This window comes from Argopecten irradians, unplaced genomic scaffold (genome assembly GCF_041381155.1).
Source record: "Argopecten irradians isolate NY unplaced genomic scaffold, Ai_NY scaffold_0018, whole genome shotgun sequence".
NCBI classification, from domain to species: domain Eukaryota; kingdom Metazoa; phylum Mollusca; class Bivalvia; order Pectinida; family Pectinidae; genus Argopecten; species Argopecten irradians.
This window is the reverse complement of record NW_027187485.1, coordinates 319,652-339,731: the sequence shown is the minus strand read 5'-3', so window position 1 is coordinate 339,731 and position 20,080 is coordinate 319,652. Positions and strand designations below refer to the sequence as shown.

Sequence of the window (20,080 nt, the reverse complement as noted above, 5' to 3'; positions counted from 1 at the left end):
TACACCTAATAAAGTAAACATACTACTGTCAGTAACACACATTTCACCACCATGGTCTTTTTCGGCATATCACAGTAAAACCAACTTATCCAGTTTCCATAAGAACTGGTTTATTTCCGATATATGTGCAAATTTTAATGTTCTCCTACACTGTGATTTTTCATAACAGTGTTTTTTCATAACAGTGTTTGTCCCTTTAATACTAAAACGTTGGAACCTTGTACATGAATACAATATATCAACAATATAGCTTCATTTGACTGTGTAATGATTGATAATCACAGAAGGAAGGAATTTTAATTGGTTTCTGAATTCTGTAGATTTTCACTAGCAACACTCTTTGACATATACAAATGTTATGTACAAATAACTCTACTACTAATATAACAATAGGATTTGACACACAATTTCTCGGTACTTATTTTGTTGTCGAAAACGTGCTACAACAAACATAATAACATCATTGCATCAGTCTATTTTCTGTTAATGTAATTTCCTGCATGGCACAGTCTGTTTACATCCTATAGTGACAGGCAAAAACACATCACATGGGTTAAGTTACTGGATGTCAGGCCAATAATGCCAGTTTTTCAATTTTTTTTATTTTACTGGAGCTTTATACATCTGTATATGTTTTCAGTGTTTCCTGCAAACTCTTGTGTCACACATGGTTCATTGCATTCTTCTGTCACACATGGTTCATTTCATGTCAAAGCGTCCTGGAAAATAAATTAATTCATATAATAAGGTACTGTTTATAATGAGAACCATTGCAGATGCCCCCCCCCCCTGTTGTTCAGTATCAATTTTCAACAAAATAGGAAATATCAACAATTGTGAGGTTCTAAACATTTGTGATTCTATGGTGGCCTACATCTTCCCATGACTGCCTTACAGTAACTGCAGTAATGGAAAGGCTGTCTTCTGATTGATCCAAAGGAACATTATTTAATAGAGAAGTTATCATTATACATTATATGGTGGCAAAGTTTCCCTGAATGAAGACAAGAAAATGGTCACCACAATATAAATATGGAGTTAAAGTTATGGGATAAATAAGTTCCCCAACACGTGACTGTTGTTATATCATATTTGTCTAAAACTATCGTTATTTAATTTTCAAATTTGTAAAGGACACTCGCTAAAGATTTTGTCTTTTCAAAATTTGAAAATTAACTAACTCGAGTTTGATAAACAACACTCACGTGTTGGGGAACCTCTATATTGCAAATTGTTTTTTTATTCTGAAATAATATAAAGCTCAAACATTTCAATGAGACTAAAAGTGTAAAGTAAGTAACTTGTGTTACTGAAAGATAATATATACTAATAAATCAGATCCTGTTTTTGAGAAATAAAAATAACCATTCGTTGGAGGTGAAGAATCTTTAATTCACCTTTTGTATATATTAGTATGTTTACAAGTTGTTTTTGTATCTCTTTAACTGCTTCCAGGAACTTAATGATTATTCTCAGCATATTTTTGGGCTTATGCAGTATTTGACCCAAAACAACATGGGTAAAGTACAATTTACCTTCGATTAATCACAACATCTGGTGATTATTACGTCATCATTCGACACAAGTTTCATGATGTCATTATCACCGTAAGGTGGGACTAATCTCTGGTAAATTGTAGTACTTTATCCATCTCATTTTGGAATCTTGAAAACCCTGTATTGGTAGAAATCTAAGGACCGAGAGAATCAATATATAAAATTTCAGAGAGAAACTTTCAGTAATTTTTCCAGAAATATTAACAACAAACTTCAATTGTCAAAATCCATGATAGCTACTGTTGGACATCTTGTAGCCCAATCAGTCCCAAAACACAATTAATATGCACATCTAGGATCATACACATGAAATTTAAAACTTTAGTACTTTCTGACAAATAGCGGAAACCGACTTAAAATATTTGAATCCAAAATGACTCCTTATCGGCCATCTTGTTGACCTATCTGTGCCAAAATGCAAAAGGAAGCCTATATAGCTACATATTTATTTTGAGGCAGATCCTTTCAATACTTTCTGAGAAGTAGCAATAACAATGTTCACCTATCTAATTCAAGTTGGCTGCCTGTCGACCCTCTTGTTGACTGACTGGTTCCAAAATGCAATATGCAGTATTAGGGTGATATGGAAAGTTACTTTCATCCCAAATGTGAGAATAATAATTAAAACACCTTTTTACCTGATCATATAATTTCTTAAAGAGCCATCAAACGTCCGGATTGTCATTTCTTGTGATCCAAGCAAAAGGTTTAGAAATATCAGCAGTGTTGACCTGTGATATTATTTGGATAACTGGGAGACTTTCTCATTGTCTTCAAAGAGGTTGACTGAAAAAAACAAGGAAAAAATACACATTGTGCAATAAGATTTTTGAATATCATTGTCAAACTCAAATTATTCATACACCTTTTCATATTAGTCACAAAACAAAAAGAGAACCATGGGCCTTAACATACACATGAGTTTTGATACAGAAAGTCACAAAGATATGCTAAGACTATTCGGCTCCATATGCATGCACCGATCAGTCTCATTTGATGTCGTTGAGGACTAATGTGAGCACATTTAAGTTTTGTAAAATGATTAAGAGAAAAATAAAAACTTTTATTATCTATAGTACCAGTATAGCTGGTTGCATTGATTTGACTTCTCATGCTATGAAAAGTACTAAATTAATTCCATTACATCTGTGAGTTGACTCAGTTGAGGTGATTCTTGCAATTGAAGTCATTTTGACACTTTTTGGTCGCCCATCAATCCCCTGGGATTATTTTGGTCCAGTTTGACTATATGTTAAAATGCTATTTCATTTTACCAAATTTGACCTATTTCAGATGGAAATTGAACAAATAATGCTTAAAGATATGCTTTCCCTGTACAAATTATAATAAATATTATCTCCTCAGAGAAAAATAAATATGAGAGATTCCAGGACCTAAAAATCCACAATTATTGTAAAGGACCTCACAGACCAATCAATCTTTAACAGCATTGAATTTCATCACATCTGTGAGTAGATAAGAAGAGTTTTGAAAGTTTAGTCAATTTTCCCCTTTTGCCCATCTCACAGCCCCATGGCAGTTGGGTACCATATACTGTTACAGTAATTCAAAATGTTGATTGGCTTTTACTTTATAGACAGTTTTGGTGAATTTGCTTCAGTACTTTTGGAGAAGAAGTCAAAAATGTAAATTGTTTGCAGACACACAACCGACAATAGATGACCACGAATAAAAGTGATTGTCAACCTGAGGCCTGCCAATTGCAAGGGTTCCAATATCTTTGTCCACTTTACAGATCCATATTTGATTCTTTTTCTCCCATACTTAGTAGATAAAATATGAAATTTCCGTGGCTTTCCAGCTTTTTCATCACGCCATTTTAACAGGAACGTTGTTAGGCATCAAATTGATGACATCATTGACAATGCACGCAGCATGTATTGAGGACATCACATAATTGTCTAGTTACATGTATCTTTTCCCTATCAACCATGAGATATCCTTGTGATGTATGCATGGGAGAAATGTTTATTCATTATAGATGCAAAATCTCTTGACATTCATACTCCTATAATAGCCAACTGAATACAGTCCGATGCTTACATTAATTAACTCATTCAATCCTGAAAGTTCATGAACTGTTTCAGATTTTGAATTCAAAACATTCAAATGTGTCTTCAGTGGCGAATGAGTTAAAAGTCACTTAAGCATTGCACATCTTTCAGTTGGCATTCATAGCCAATATGAATACAAACTGGCGAGAGGCAAATTCCATGAAGCGCACTATCGCTTCATGTTGAATTTGCCTCTGTCCATTTGGCATTCATATTATAGCTATGAATGCCAACTGAAAGACGTTCAATGCTTATATTTACATTTGGTTACAATTTTATGATGAAATGCCAAGGAATTCTTTAATGAAATAATCATTGGTAATCATCATGGATGGAACAGCCATTTGAACAACCTTCTTTCGTGATCGCTGGTACGGCAATTATGACGTCACAATGATAATGACGTCATGATAAGCGCTTGAAGTTCATTGTCTATATGACTGCCAACTGCGTTTGGTAAGGTTACATAGTGGGACTGCAGTGAAAATATAAATATATGGCAATGAACTTCACTTAACTGACTAAACACTGTACTGTATATTTGTAAATGCTGTATACAGTGATATGGACATATTTTAACTATAATTTGCATTAAGAAGATCCTCCCCTTAGAGTCAGTAGCTTGACCAGTAACTAGCTTAGGCCTATAGAGCATAGTGTGCCTCAGCAGGAATCAAACCTGTGACCTCTGGCACGCGTACTGGTTGTTTCTCTACTGACTGAGCTAAAGGGAATTTCCTCCTAGTGCAAAGCTAAAAAGCAACTCTAACCTGTATCTCTACATGCCTATTTACATTTAAAACGTGTTATACTACTTAACAATTTCCCCTTTGAAATGTGTTCACCCTAAAACACACACCAAACCAGGTTATCTCTTTCCTCTTACATCCAATTTGAGTGTTCTACAGCACCACAATGCCAGTTGGGATCAAACCCTGAGCTTAATGGTGGTCTGCTACACTACTAGAACGAAATAGCACCCGGCCCAATTAATATACCTTTTGGTCAGGTACAAAATGGTGCCTATGTGCCCTAGTGGAGCACTGTCTGACAATCGCTTGGGCAATTTTCTATACATTTTGTACAGATTTCCAATTATTTTGTGTGTGTATATATATATATATGCACATGTATTAGTTATGTACAAAACAAGCATATTGATCATGATTTAATGATATCTACATAACTGATTACAAGATGTCATGTTCACAATTTGTAGACTTGCTGTATGATTTTCCTTTATAACATGTGAACCAAATGATGTCTGGCTGTGAACTTGATATATGTACACTATAACTAAATCTCCTACTAGCCTTGGGTACTTAAGAAAGAACCTGTATTGGTATGTGTACAGAGATGAACAATTAAATAACATGTGCGCATCAGTCATGTTTAATAAATTAATATAATAAATTAACATACCCTGCCTTCACTTTAATTTGTTCATGTGAAGACGATCGGCCAAAAACTATATATCCATCCATCGTCCAGAACTTCATGTGTATACATTGTTGTCTAAAAATATATTATTGCAGACAGTGGGTAAGTCCTGTAAGTAAAGAATTAAAAAACAAGTGTTCATGTTCAATCCATACATAAAGGAGAATTCGAAGAAATAGAACTGCTTCCAACACATAGATTTTAAGTTTGATTAAATAAAAAAAATGAACAATTTAGTAAGGCTAATTCTGTTATAATAATTACAAGGTTCTACAAAGCAAAATTCAGTAAATCACGGATATAAGGAACTTCTATGGACCAATTATAAATATTTTTGTTGTAATTATGCATAGTTCGTTATTCTATTACAGGTAACAATGAATTTGCTATTTTATGAGTGTGTTCATTACATGTCTTGCTGTGTGACTAAACCACATGTTGTACATTTTTTTTATTAACCTTATTCTAATTAATACTGTGGATATTCCGAATTGTATATCTATAGGTTTATTAATTAATTACTTTCATATTGGCAACAATACAAATATGCACAAACGAGGCCCTAGGGGAACCTGCATGTGAAATTTGAGACAGATCCCTTCAGTACTTTCTAAGTAATAGCGATAACAAACTTCAATTATCAAAATTCAAGATGACGGCCTATCAGCCATCTTGTTCATCGATCAGTCCTAAAATGCAATATGCACAACTAGGGCCGTAGGGAAACCTGCACATGAAATTTTAGACAGATCCCTTCCGTGCTTTCTGAGAAATAGTGGTAACAAACTTCAACTACCGAAATTCAAGATGGCGGTCTGTCGGACATCTTGTTCACATATCGGTCCCAAAAATGCAATATTCACAACTAGGGCCCTTGGAGAACCAACATACTTCTGGAGAAAAAGCTGTAACAAACTTTAACTACTAAAATCCAAGATGGAAGCTGGTCGGCCATCCTGTTAACCAATTGGTCCCAAAATGCAAAATGCACAACTAGGGCCCTAGGGGAACCTACATAGTAAATTTGAGATAGATCCCTTCAGGATTTTCTGAGAAATAGCAGTAACAAACTTTCACAATCAAAATCCAAGATGGCTGCCTGGCAGCCATTTTGTTGACCAATCAGTCCCAAAATACAATATGCACAACGAGGGCCCTAAGAGAACATATATATGAAATTTGAGACAGATCCCTTCAGTATTTTATGAGAAATAGCAGTAACAAGAATTGTTAACGGACGGACTGACCACGGACGAAAGGCAATTTGAATAGCCCACCATCTGATGATGGTGGGCTAAAAATGTAACAAAGGGACACTAGGTTTATAAGAAAACCAAAATTTAAGTTGTGGACGAAATAAATCTCACAAAAAGTCATCGATAAATTTATTCTTTCTGTACTCATGGCACATGAATCTGTCACTGTAAACTTGCAAATGCTTTTCATCCCTTGAGATGCATTGGTGAATATGACAAATATCCTGATACAGATGCAGTGATCTTTTAGCATTTATTCTTTCAGCATGTGTTTATTTATATACTGTATGTGTTTACATGTATATATCCAGAGGCTTACACAATTAATAGTTGGGTGGCCACCGCTCTACTTGGCGCAGCGGAATTGCCGGGAAAAGTACTGAGCATCCTGTGCCAGCGTTACTCTGTCGGTACACTGTAATAATGCTCCAGCGTACTCCACACTGTGCCAGCTTCTTCCTCGTTCCTTCACGCTTAGTTTCCCTGACAGCGGCAATTCCGTCACCACAAGTGAAATGTGGACCTTTGACACAGAAAATATAAATATGAGACAGTTACCTTTCTAATATAAGCTTTCGCTCTTGCTCTTTGATCAATTCCCTTGGCTTTAACTGGAAATAAGAGAAAACTGGCAACTACAGGCCTAAGCCTTTATGTAATAAACATTACCCTAAATAATCCAGTCTTATGGATGATACAGACTTAATGTGAAATGTAAAAGATACGGTAACATGATTTGATACGCATGATTACATGATAAGAATTATAGGTGTAATCTAATCGATCATATTAAAGCCTTGAAATGACTGAGATATATGCACATGTAAACTATGCACACATAATATATGCTACAATATGATTTATTACATAATTTGTTTACACCAATCTATATATGAGGAAATATTATATTTTCAACTATTATCCCAACCGTTCAATAAAACCTTGTTATATTGCACAGTTCGAAGTTATATTGCACGCTTCCATAGAAACGTTATATTGCACGGTTCGAAATGTTATATTGCACGGCTTTAGGAACACCTCGGTGTTGTTGTCTAGTTTTGTAGAAAACTTCCGAGGAATCGCGGGTAACAGTGAGTTACGTTATTATGACGTCAGAGAGGTTCACGCTCAATTTCGCGCTAACGTTATAGATCTCGAATCGAGCACGTCATGTAGACGTTTATCGAGTAGAGGAGTCAGGACGGACACGGCAAATGGGTTGAATTAAAAAGGCTGCATGCAGGTCTACTAATGTGAAAGAAGACAATAAGACATATCCAAACCAGCGTTACAACCTGACGTTCGTGTGTTATACGTCAATCTTCAATAGGATTTGAAGCTTCTCCGTACGATACGGTGTTGAGATTTTGTTAATTTTCGTATCCGCTTAACAATATTCAACTGAAAAACTAGTGATTATGTAATAAAACAAATATTCCATGGGTTACTGTGCTCTAGTTCATAATATTTACCCCTCGGTGGTGGTAATCAACAAATATTATATTGCACTCGGCCTTCGGCCTCGTGCAATATAACATTTGTTGATTACCACCACCTCGGGTTAAATATTATGAACTAGAGCACAGTAACCCATGAAATATTTGTATATTATATCATTGCTAAATATAGATAATATATGTTTCAATTGTTTGTTTGTTTGTTTGAGTTTAACGGCCCATGGGATCGACAACTAAGGTCATTTAGGGCCAAACTACAAGTCATGCATTAGTATCAAAGATCCAGACTGAATATCAACAATGATTAGGTACGCTACAGGCCCTTACTGGTCAGCGACCATTTCTCGACATGTACCAATTCTCTCCATCGCATCTGTATCCGTACGATTAGCCTGTCATGCAAATTCACTTTGATAAATTAATACGAGTGTAACAAAATATTGGACTATATCGATATATTGCGATTGTCTATTTGATCAATCGATGGAAAATTCAACAAGTCGATAACAAAAGCTGACAGTGTGCTAATAAGCTATCGATAGTTTTAATAGTCAGATATTATTCTGTAGCTAAATAAACTCAAAGGTTTGGTAGTCTTACAGTAACAGACTACAGTGTAACAGTCACGATAAAATGCATACAATCAAACAGCAAACATGGTTACGGATACTGTTCTCAATCATGATCTATCGCAACAGTGCTTTCCCCGATAGCAATAGCATTATATTGCAATGGTTAAAATTGTAGACGATAGTAGTCACTCCTATAAATTAACAGGTTCCATCTGGGTAGCAGTTTTGCATTTGAGTAACATGCTGATGTAACCCTGTGAATATATTGATCCGTTGAGCGTCAGACTAGTAACCCTGAGGTCCCGAGTTCAAATCCTGGCAGAGGCAGTGATTAAAGTTATTGTATAATCATTTGCTAGATGTTACACTGATGCAGTTACCCATTTGACTAATCAAGAAGTTAACCAAATACAGGATTCTGAGAAAGAAAAATGCGTGAATTTGTTTAAAATTTATTAGTGCATGTAAGTGTAACAGGAGGGGAAAAAAATGTAGCAGCCACACCAGGATTCGAACCCGGGACCCTTCAAACACTAGCTGAGTGCTAACTGGTCACCGATGATTGATCCATGCAGTCCAATCCTGCTACACTCCTCCCTCCTTTTTCGAATATGAGACCCTCCAAACACCACCACATGGGTTATTTAGTTGGGTGCCAATTCTGTAACAGCAGAGGAGAAATGTAGCAGGCAGACCGGGATTCGAACCCGGGACCCTCCAATAACCATCACGCGGGTTATTTAGTTGGGTGCCAATTCTTTAACAGCAGAGCTAGGAGAAAATGTAGCGGGCAGACTGGGATTCAAACCCAGTACCCTCCAAACACTAGTGGTTGCTCTACCGACTGAGCTACCTGGTCACTGATGACCAACCCAGTCAAATCCCGCTACTTAAGCGCACAAACATAGTCTTAAATCAGTCGTAAGGCATTCTGAAATTATGACACCGTTAAAATTTATGAAAATATTTTTTTAAAACAACATTATAGCATTCTTCACAGCATACATCCTTTTTAGTTATGCATAGCCAACCGCCATATTGGCCGTCAGCTGGCCGTGGCCTATGGTTACATACAATGATGGGGAAAGAGTGTATTGTAACGGGTTGTACTAATGTGTTTTTCATTTCTGGGTAACTGTTTCTAAAATGCAGGATATTCCATATGCATATGCAGGGTTGTGCCCAACCTGTGAAAAGTAATATCTTCTAATAGAAGACACTCTTCTTCTTTGGTTTTCACGACGCCGTCAACATGATAATGACGATTAAGTCGAGGTTGATCTTAAGGGGTGCAAGAGTGTGAATGAAATTAATTATTAATAAAAAGATCTGTGCAAAACCAAGGATTTATACGTCCTTGGCAAAACGAATGCATGAGAACTTCAAGGGTTACTCGAGGAATGATGTGCCTTGAAGTCCTCGAGTGTGGTGCAGTGTACCATGCTATTTCCACAAAAAAAAATCTGAAAATTCGTGTGCACGTGTTGACAAGAAGGCCTACACATGCGATGACGAGAATGGAAATACCAAGCGAGAACTAGGGAGCCAGGCACCTTTCACTGTGTGTGAGCCGGAGACTCTTTACATTATCCGGATCCCTCGTCCTAATTTTAGTCGCTATTTATAATTTAAACAAATATTACAGATAAAATATGTTGAATTCTCTGTTAAAGCTTACCTTCCACAATCCATTTGTTTGTTTTCAGCATGCCGCCTCATCCGTCAGCATCACGCGGGTGTTTGTATGTTACGGGATCGCGGGAAATCTACCTTCACAAGGCTATAAATATAAAGCCTCGCCTGATTGGCTAAACGGACTATGACGTTATTTATCCATATGCGGAGTTTGCACCAGAATTCCAACCCGTCTACTGCCCAATGGGATATTGTCTCCTCTAAGCCCAATGGGATATTGTCTCCCCTTAGCCCAATGAGATATTGTCTCCCCTTAGCCCAATGGGATATTGTCTCCCCTTAGCCCAATGGGATATTGTCTCCCCTTAGCCCAATGAGATTGTTTTTGTACACAGTATTGAAAGTTCAAGAAATTGAACAGGACCTAAAGTAGAGTGGAATGTCGTACCTACCTAGCCAGATTGAGATATTTTTTGAGGTACAGTGTTCTAACTCTGATTGTAGTTTGATGTCTTCATCAAGTTTTTTTTACAGCTATATCTATGGTCAGTATAACACTGAGGACAGTAAACAGTTCACACCACCTCACCACCTGTTAACAGAGACAAGAGGCATAAAGGGCCTGTAATACAGCTACATCTATGGTCAGTATAACACTGAGGACAGTAAACAGTTCACATCGCCTCACCACCTGTTAACAGAGACAAGAGGCACAAAGGGCCTGTAATACAGCTACATCTATGGTCAGTATAACACTGAGGACAGTAAACAGTTCACACCACCTCACCATCTGTTAACAGAGACAAGAGGCATAAAGGGCCTGTAATACAGCTATATCTATGGTCAGTATAACACTGAGGACAGTAAACAGTTCACACCGCCTCACCACCTGTTAACAGAGACAAGAGGCACAAAGGGCCTGTAATACAGCTACAGATCTATGGTCAGTATAACACTGAGGACAGTAAACAGTTCACACCACCTCACCACCTGTTAACAGAGACAAGAGGCACAAAGGGCCTGTAATACAGCTACATCTATGGTCAGTATAACACTGAGGACAGTAAACAGTTCACACCACCTCACCACCTGTTAACAGAGACAAGAGGCACAAAGGGCCTGTAATACAGCTACATCTATGGTCAGTATAACACTGAGGACAGTAAACAGTTCACACCACCTCACCACCTGTTAACAGAGACAAGAGGCACAAAGGGCCTGTAATACAGCTACATCTATGGTCAGTATAACACTGAGGACAGTAAACAGTTCACACCACCTCACCACCTGTTAACAGAGACAAGAGGCACAAAGGGCCTGTAATACAGCTACATCTATGGTCAGTATAACACTGAGGACAGTAAACAGTTCACACCACCTCACCACCTGTTAACAGAGACAAGAGGCACAAAGGGCCTGTAATACAGCTACATCTATGGTCAGTATAACACTGAGGACAGTAAACAGTTCACACCACCTCACCACCTGTTAACAGAGACAAGAGGTATAAAGGGCCTGTAATACAGCTACATCTATGGTCAGTATAACACTGAGGACAGTAAACAGTTCACACCACCTCGCCACCTGTTAACAGAGAGGCACAAAGGGCCTGTAATACAGCTACATCTATGGTCAGTATAACACTGATGACAGGAAACAGTTCACACTACCTCAGCACCTGTTAACAGAGACAAGAGGCACAAAGGGCCTTAATACAGCTATATATATGGTCAGTCTAACACTGAGGACAGTAAACAGTTCACACCGCCTCACCACCTGTTAACAGAGACAAGAGGCACAAAGGGCCTGTAATACAGCTATATCTATGGTCAGTATAACACTGAGGACAGTAAACAGTTCACACCACCTCACCACCTGTTAACAGAGACAAGAGGCACAAAGGGCCAGTAATACAGCTACATCTATGGTCAGTATAACACTGAGGACAGTAAACAGTTCACACCACCTCACCACCTGTTAACAGAGACAAGAGGCATAAAGGGCCTGTAATACAGCTACATCTATGGTCAGTATAACACTGAGGACAGTAAACAGTTCACACCACCTCACCACCTGTTAACAGAGACAAGAGGCATAAAGGGCCTGTAATACAGCTATATCTATGGTCAGTATAACACTGAGGACAGTAAACAGTTCACACCACCTCACCACCTGTTAACAGAGACAAGAGGCACAAAGGGCCAGTAATACAGCTACATCTATGGTCAGTATAACACTGAGGACAGTAAACAGTTCACACCGCCTCACCACCTGTTAACAGAGACAAGAGGCACAAAGGGCCAGTAATACAGCTACATCTATGGTCAGTATAACACTGAGGACAGTAAACAGTTCACACCACCTCACCACCTGTTAACAGAGACAAGAGGCACAAAGGGCCTGTAATACAGCTACATCTATGGTCAGTATAACACTGAGGACAGTAAACAGTTCACACCACCTCACCATCTGTTAACAGAGACAAGAGGCATAAAGGGCCTGTAATACAGCTATATCTATGGTCAGTATAACACTGAGGACAGTAAACAGTTCACACCGCCTCACCACCTGTTAACAGAGACAAGAGGCACAAAGGGCCTGTAATACAGCTACATCTATGGTCAGTATAACACTGAGGACAGTAAACAGTTCACACCGCCTCACCACCTGTTAACAGAGACAAGAGGCACAAAGGGCCAGTAATACAGCTACATCTATGGTCAGTATAACACTGAGGACAGTAAACAGTTCACACCGCCTCACCACCTGTTAACAGAGACAAGAGGCACAAAGGGCCTGTAATACAGCTACATCTATGGTCAGTATAACACTGAGGACAGTAAACAGTTCACACCGCCTCACCACCTGTTAACAGAGACAAGAGGCACAAAGGGCCTGTAATACAGCTACATCTATGGTCAGTATAACACTGAGGACAGTAAACAGTTCACACCGCCTCACCACCTGTTAACAGAGACAAGAGGCACAAAGGGCCTGTAATACAGCTACATCTATGGTCAGTATAACACTGAGGACAGTAAACAGTTCACACCGCCTCACCACCTGTTAACAGAGACAAGAGGCACAAAGGGCCAGTAATACAACACACATTTTAATTAGCCCATCTCTTGCTTTAACTCCATGGTTACCCCTTAGTTACCTTTCTGTCTTTTTTGTTGGCTGTGGTGAGTCTGTGAACCGTCCAAATCTTGGAAAACATGCCTCCGTATGCAAATGTAAATCCAAAAGACAGCATCCATGCTCTCAACTGTCAAAAGAAATCAAACGTTAGTGTAAAGTTCTAAATATATGGTAAGGTTACAATAAATTGTTGCTTATGATATTCATGCATTTTACATTTTCTTGCATTTAATTAAATGCAATTTCATTAATTTGTTGCGTTTGCCTGCTCTTCTGTAATCTAAAGAATACAATCTTCAATAGATGTCAACCAAAATAATGGAAAATGATCTCTTTGCTTATCAAATTTTAAAGAACCCTACCGATGCATATCCTTGATCTAATTATTCTGTATGCTAGTGTTTACAACCTATGAACTTCTATGACCCTCTGCTGTTGGAAAAAAAGGTTAGTACTTTTCTCAACAGCACTTGACTCTCACAATCATAAGATGTACAAGTCTACTAATGGGTAGTTTTAGTAAGTTAGTGCTGAATATCTCTGACCTGACAGATGAGGGGGTAGAGTTCTGGGGAAATGAACTGGTTGTCAAGGCCCAACAGTAGGATACACATGAGACAGAGGATACACCAAAACACTGTCTAATTATTTACACTTGGCTGGGAGTATGCAATACACCTGTATAAACATATCAAAGTGAAAGAAAATGATCAAATATGGTGGTTAATTTATAGTCATTATACACAGGCAAAAGTGCCACGCATGTAAATCATGCGTGGCAATTTTCATGTGATTTTCACATGAATCTCATGCGTAAATCATATGACTTTTTGACACGCATGATTTTCGCATGAAAATTTCATGTCATTCTCATATGATTGTCATGCGATTTACATGTCATTTATTTCACACATGAGAATCGCATGATTTATATTTACATGTGAAAAACATGCGTATGATACATATGAATATCACATGAAATATATTACATGTAAGAATCATTACTGAATTTCCATCCGATTTTTCTTTTCCTAAATTTTGATATTTTTACTCTGTTGCAATATCTCATGTCATTTTTCGGTATGTTCTATAGAATCTGTTTTCTCGTTAACTGTGGATTGAGTGTTAGAGACTATATTGTATGGGCGATATTAGCCCGAGATACTCTGGCCCTGACACCAGACTTAGACATTATGACAGATAGACGTCTGGTTTAGGGCCAGAGCGCAGTAGTACTCGAAAACCTGGAATAAGCCGACTCTGTTTGGTATCGGGCAAGGTACTCTCCTGAGATATAGCGGTAACAAACTTTAAGGATGTATTCTTCTGAGGTTTCAGTCCTGTTGAAGTCTCGTTTCAACAAAGATCAAAGAAGTTATGAGATTTTCAAATACAATTAATCAATATCTGTAGCAAGTTGCCAGGTGCAAATTTTGTAAAAAAATTACAGTTCTAACTTTAGCAGATTTTTTTATTCGGGGATTTTAAGAAATGGCCCATTTGGCGGCCATTTTGAAATTGTGTCTTTTTTTCGCTTTGAGTAAAGCCAAAGTTTTACCATTTTTTACTGAAATTGTTTTTACTTAAATCATCACTGCACCAGCATTTTTAGCTGTATCGAGCTAATTTTTGCTGTAAATCTTTACTTGGCTCATGATAATTAAAATATTGAGCATTAATGTGTGAAATGATTCACTTTTTTCACTTTATTTTTACATTTAATGGTAATTTGAACACCTTTATTTTTTACTCTAAAATACTGAAAAATAACAAATATTTAAGTGGGGCAAAAAAGTCAGCACATGGACCCCCCATTTTTCTGCCTGATTTTGAAAGAACAACCCTTTCCCTATTGATATGCAAAATATAAACAAAAGTTTAATACCAGAACTTTTTCTATTAAGGGTTAGATTTTGCAAAAATGGCTGAAAATGGTGCATTTTGTAGCTCAAAATTAAGGGGTAGGGGTAGCATATGTTGTTATTCTGAGAAAAAATATTAGTCTTATTAATCAAAACTGGTATATTTTAAAAGAAGACTACTGGAAAATAAATTCTACAAACATTAATACATATGAAACACCTCATTAGGAAATTATGGTTTTAATCTCTTGTGTATATGGTCAAAACGGCAAAATTCCCATAAAATCCAATATTTTGTCAACTAGGTATATTTGAGTGACAGTAGCTCAAAAACGAACACACGGACATATGTTTTTTCTTTTCATTTTCTTTCATGGTATGAACTCCTCTTTCCAAAAATCTATATGAGAAAAAAAAAGTTTAATACAAGAAAATTTCGACATCTTAGAGGAGTACATTTTTAACTATCAAAATCCAAGATGGCCGCCGGTCGGCAATCTTGTTGACCGATCAGTCGCAAAATGCAATATGCACAACTATAGTCCTAGGGGAACTTACATATGAAATTTGAGAAAGATTCCTTCAGTACTTCCTGAGAAATAACGGTAACAAACCTTGACTATCAAAATCCAAGATGGCCGACGGTCGGCCATCTTGTTGACCGATCGGTCCCAAAATGCAATATGCACAACTAGGGTCCTAGGGGAACCTACATATGAAATTTGAGAAAGATTTCTTCAGTACTTTCCGCGGAAAAGCGGTAACAATCTTTAACTATCAAAATCCAAGATGGCTGCCTAGCGGCCATCTTGTTAAGTGATTGGTCCCAATATGCAATATGCATAACTAGACCTCTAGGGGAACCTACATATGGAATTTGAGAAAGATTTCTTCAGTACTTTCCGCGGAAAAGCAGTAACAATCTTTAACTATCAAAATCCAAGATGGCTGCCTAGCGGCCATCTTGTTGACCGATTGGTCCCAAAATGCAATATGCACAACTAGGGTTCTAGGGGAATCTACAAATGAAATTTGAGAAAGATTCCTTCAGTACTTTCCGCAGAATAGTGGTAACAATCTTTAACTATCAAAATCCACATTCACAGGGACCTGGCACGATTTGTTTAAACTAACAGTATACATATATATATATATTATAGTATCAAGGGTATGAACTCGGCAGTAGAGAAAAACGGACCTATTTTTTTAAAACCGTGATTATTTTAATAAATCGGTAATATACAACATTGACTGATATCTTACCTTAAAGAGAAATAATTTATCTTTCCATTGAGGGCTTGATGAACAAAATTGGCCAAGTATTGACGAAGTTATGGCTTGATGAATCGGGAAATTTATGAAAAATATTCCAGGTAGACATTTCCCTGTCCGGTCTAAATGTCGTCTCGGCTCTATGGGCACCTCAAAAACCAAGCCAAAATCACAAAATTTACGCTTGTGGTGTGTAAACAGTACCCATACACAATCTCCTTTGGAGGTGTCATGACCCGTACTTTGTAGAAATCGTGACTACATTATGCAAAATTATGTAATGTTGTGCTAATGTGTAAACTCGAGAAGCGTTCCGAAGAACAAATGAACATGGTGGTGACGGTTAAAGTAAGTGTGCTACACGATGTTTAAATGGAGTTTCTACAAAGTACGGGTCATGACACCTCCAAAGGAGATTGTGGATGAACACAGTTATGGGTAGGGGAAAGTTGTCAAATTTCGGACAGATTCAAATTTCGGACAGTAATTAAAAAATACTTAAAAACTCATAAAATAGTCGAGATATTTAATAAAAAGTCATTGTAACTGACCTATGCTTTACTTTCAAATTGGAAATTAACAAGATTGAAGAACAGATATGTGAGCATTATATTTTGTATGGTAAGTTTGAATGTGAATATGTGACTGTGACCTTTTCTGCGATTTAATATACAAAAATGAACTTGTCAAATGACACAATATTGAACTCCATGTCAAACATGTCTTATTCAGTGTGTTCATTAAACTTTTAATTTTTGTTTGTTTAACACATCCTTTTATTGTATTTTGAGTAAAAAATAAATAATACAGTGGGAATTAACCATCACTATACCTATATAAAGTTTGGTGTCTGAAATTTGAACACCCATTACTAATATGAAAATTTCCTTATTTGGAACAGTCCAAAATAATCGATAAATACTTAAATATTGTTCGATTTTCATAACATTTGTAAAGTTCTGAATGGATTTTAGTAATTCAGAGCTTTCCTTAGTTATAAAATCAATAAAAATGTAAAAGTAGTAACTAGTGTAACCAGTTATATCCTAGAGATAAAAGTGCAAGTAGACAAGGGGAACATGTTTATCAGCTAAAGCCTTTAAGGGTACTTACACACTGAGCCCAAAATCTGGATATATATGATGAAAGTTACAAAAGATATATATTATATTAACTAAACAAACTCAACAAACTTTTTATTTCAATGCATATACATTTGCTCACATGAAATTCATGATTATGTAACAATATACATGTTTTATATGAAAATCATACTTATTTTAATTGGTTTTTAATTGCTGTCCGAAATTTGAACACCCTATGTCCGAATTATGAACACCCCTGTCTGAAATTCGAACAGTTATACATTGCTGATTACTTTGGCCTGGTATAACACAAATTTAGTATCTGTGTCGAGTTTCAAGTGATAAATGCAAGAAAAGAAAATTTCTCTTTCTGCTCATACCTCAGTTATGGGGGTATGTGGATAGGTTTCAAGCATACAAAGGGTTTACAATTAAGGTGTCCGAAATTTGACTACTTTCCCCTACTGTTTACCACCACAAGCGTAGATTTTGTGATTTTGACTTGGTTTTTTAGCATGTCAACATTTCAGCTTCATACCGGTAGGAATTAAAGTTTGGTAAAAAAAACTAACCTATATGTTAGTTTTTTTTTATCTATATACCATCCATTTGCTCAATACAGCCTTTTGAAATTTCCGATTGAAAAAACTGTGTGTCTCTAGCCGCCATGTTGATATGTGTGTAGTAGCCTACATTTGTTTTCTCGGCGTTGATTGGTCAATTAATTTTCGAGAGCCAATCAACGCCGAGAAAACAAATCTACTGCTCACATACTTACATGGCGGCTAGAGACATAAATTTTTCAATCGGAAATTTCAAAGGGCTACGTCATGCAAATGGATGGTATTTAGACATGGACTTACTAACCGGTAAGTTTTTTTTTCTACCAAACTTTCATTCGTATGACGTTGAAGTGTTGACATGCATTGGTTTTTGAGCTACCCATTAGGGCGTGTTTATCGGAGGACATCAGTGTCCGACCAGTTGAAATCTGGCTGTTTTCCGATGTTTCTGGATACCTAGTGACATTTATACCGCATGATTTGTATTGTATCATATACCAAATTAAAGATAAATTATCTGACTGTCGATTGAGAGTATTCCTATTGTAATATTCTATACGGTTGGTTAATAACCATACTTTTTTTTCTGAAATTGGGTAGTGTTATAGGCCTATATGACCGGCCGAGTTATAGAACTTGACCCAGTATGATACTTATAACACCTGTGGTTGACATACCACTTGCTGGGAATGGAATCATCCAAATGTTTGTTGGTCAGATTTAGTATGAATTTCATGAAGGGGAAGGAAGAGTCATTTTTAGATCAGGTGTTTCTTCAATTTACAAAAGCAGCGATTGACAATGAGGTTTCAATGTTTCAAAAAATCAAGAATCTTATAGTATTTTTCATATTTTGAAGGGAAATGGTGATTTTTTTTTTATCATAGTCTAAAGTATAAAATAGTCCAAACTGTTATTTAACCTTAAGGTAAAAAGATTTATTTACCTTAAGGGCAAAAGATTTATTTACCTTAAGGATAAACAAGTTTTTGACCTTAACGGCAAAATCATTTTTGAAAGGTCAAAAGAGTTACTTACCTTAAGGGGAAAGTTGTCAAAAGGACAGTAATTAAAAAATACTTAAAAACCATAAAATAGTCGAGATATTTAATAAAAAGTCATTGTAACTGACCTATGCTTTACTTTCAAATTGGAAATTAACAAGATTGAAGAACAGATATGTGAGCATTATATGATTGTAAATGTTCATCCATTAATGTGAAATTCAAATTGACAAGAAATGGTTAATATACAAAAATGTCAAGTGAATATACATGGTAGATTAGGGAAAACTTTAATCAGTAACTTTGAAATTTTTAATATGTCAAATCCATGTCAAAACAGAAGCTTGGATGAAGGCTGATAATTTAAAACTTGTTATTTTTTTTTTAAATTTCAAAAATTAAACTCCTTTTATAAATGAAATGTACAGTAAGAAACAAAAACTACATATATAAACATACAGTATGAAAACATATAAACATCATGACTCATACAAAGTGAAAGTTTGGTGTTCAAAATAATGACACAAATTACTAATAGAAATAAAATCTGTTCATGGAATAGGGATGCATAACAATAAATATTAAATGGGAAATCTACAATTTTCATAACATCATCTGTAAATGTCTCTGAATGGAAAATTAATTGACTAGTTATAAAACAATGTCACCTAAAAGTTTTAATAAATCGGTAATATACAACATTGACTGATATCTTACCTTAAAGAGAAATAATTTATCTTTCCATTGAGGGCTTGATGAACAAAATTGGCCAAGTATTGACGAAGTTATGGCTTGATGAATCGGGAAATTTATGAAAAATATTCCAGGTAGACATTTCCCTGTCCGGTCTAAATGTCGTCTCGGCTCTATGGGCACCTCAAAAACCAAGCCAAAATCAACAAAATTTACGCTTGTGGTGGTAAACAGTACCCATACACAATCTCCTTTGGAGGTGTCATGACCCGTACTTTGTAGAAATCGTGACTACATTATGCAAAATTATGTAATGTTGTGCTAATGTGTAAACTCGAGAAGCGTTCCGAAGAACAAATGAACATGGTGGTGACGGTTAAAGTAAGTGTGCTACACGATGTTTAAATGGAGTTTCTACAAAGTACGGGTCATGACACCTCCAAAGGAGATTGTGGATGAACACAGTTAT

The 20,080-nt window shown here is 36.5% G+C and overlaps 2 long non-coding RNA genes across 2 annotated transcripts; both read right to left on the bottom strand.

The window, feature by feature from the left end:
- Positions 1 to 2,199: 2,199 nt before the first annotated feature.
- On the bottom strand, positions 2,200 to 7,565 carry LOC138311359 (uncharacterized). Its single transcript, XR_011206613.1, has 3 exons — positions 6,647 to 7,565; positions 5,054 to 5,180; positions 2,200 to 2,342 (listed from the first exon to the last, which is right to left on the bottom strand). It is a non-coding gene; the product is annotated as an uncharacterized lncRNA (long non-coding RNA).
- A 3,034-nt stretch (positions 7,566 to 10,599) lies between these two features.
- LOC138311360 (uncharacterized) lies at positions 10,600 to 17,243 on the bottom strand. Its single transcript, XR_011206614.1, has 4 exons — positions 16,258 to 17,243; positions 13,678 to 13,810; positions 13,152 to 13,259; positions 10,600 to 10,682 (listed from the first exon to the last, which is right to left on the bottom strand). It is a non-coding gene; the product is annotated as an uncharacterized lncRNA (long non-coding RNA).
- Between the last annotated feature and the right edge of the window lie 2,837 nt (positions 17,244 to 20,080).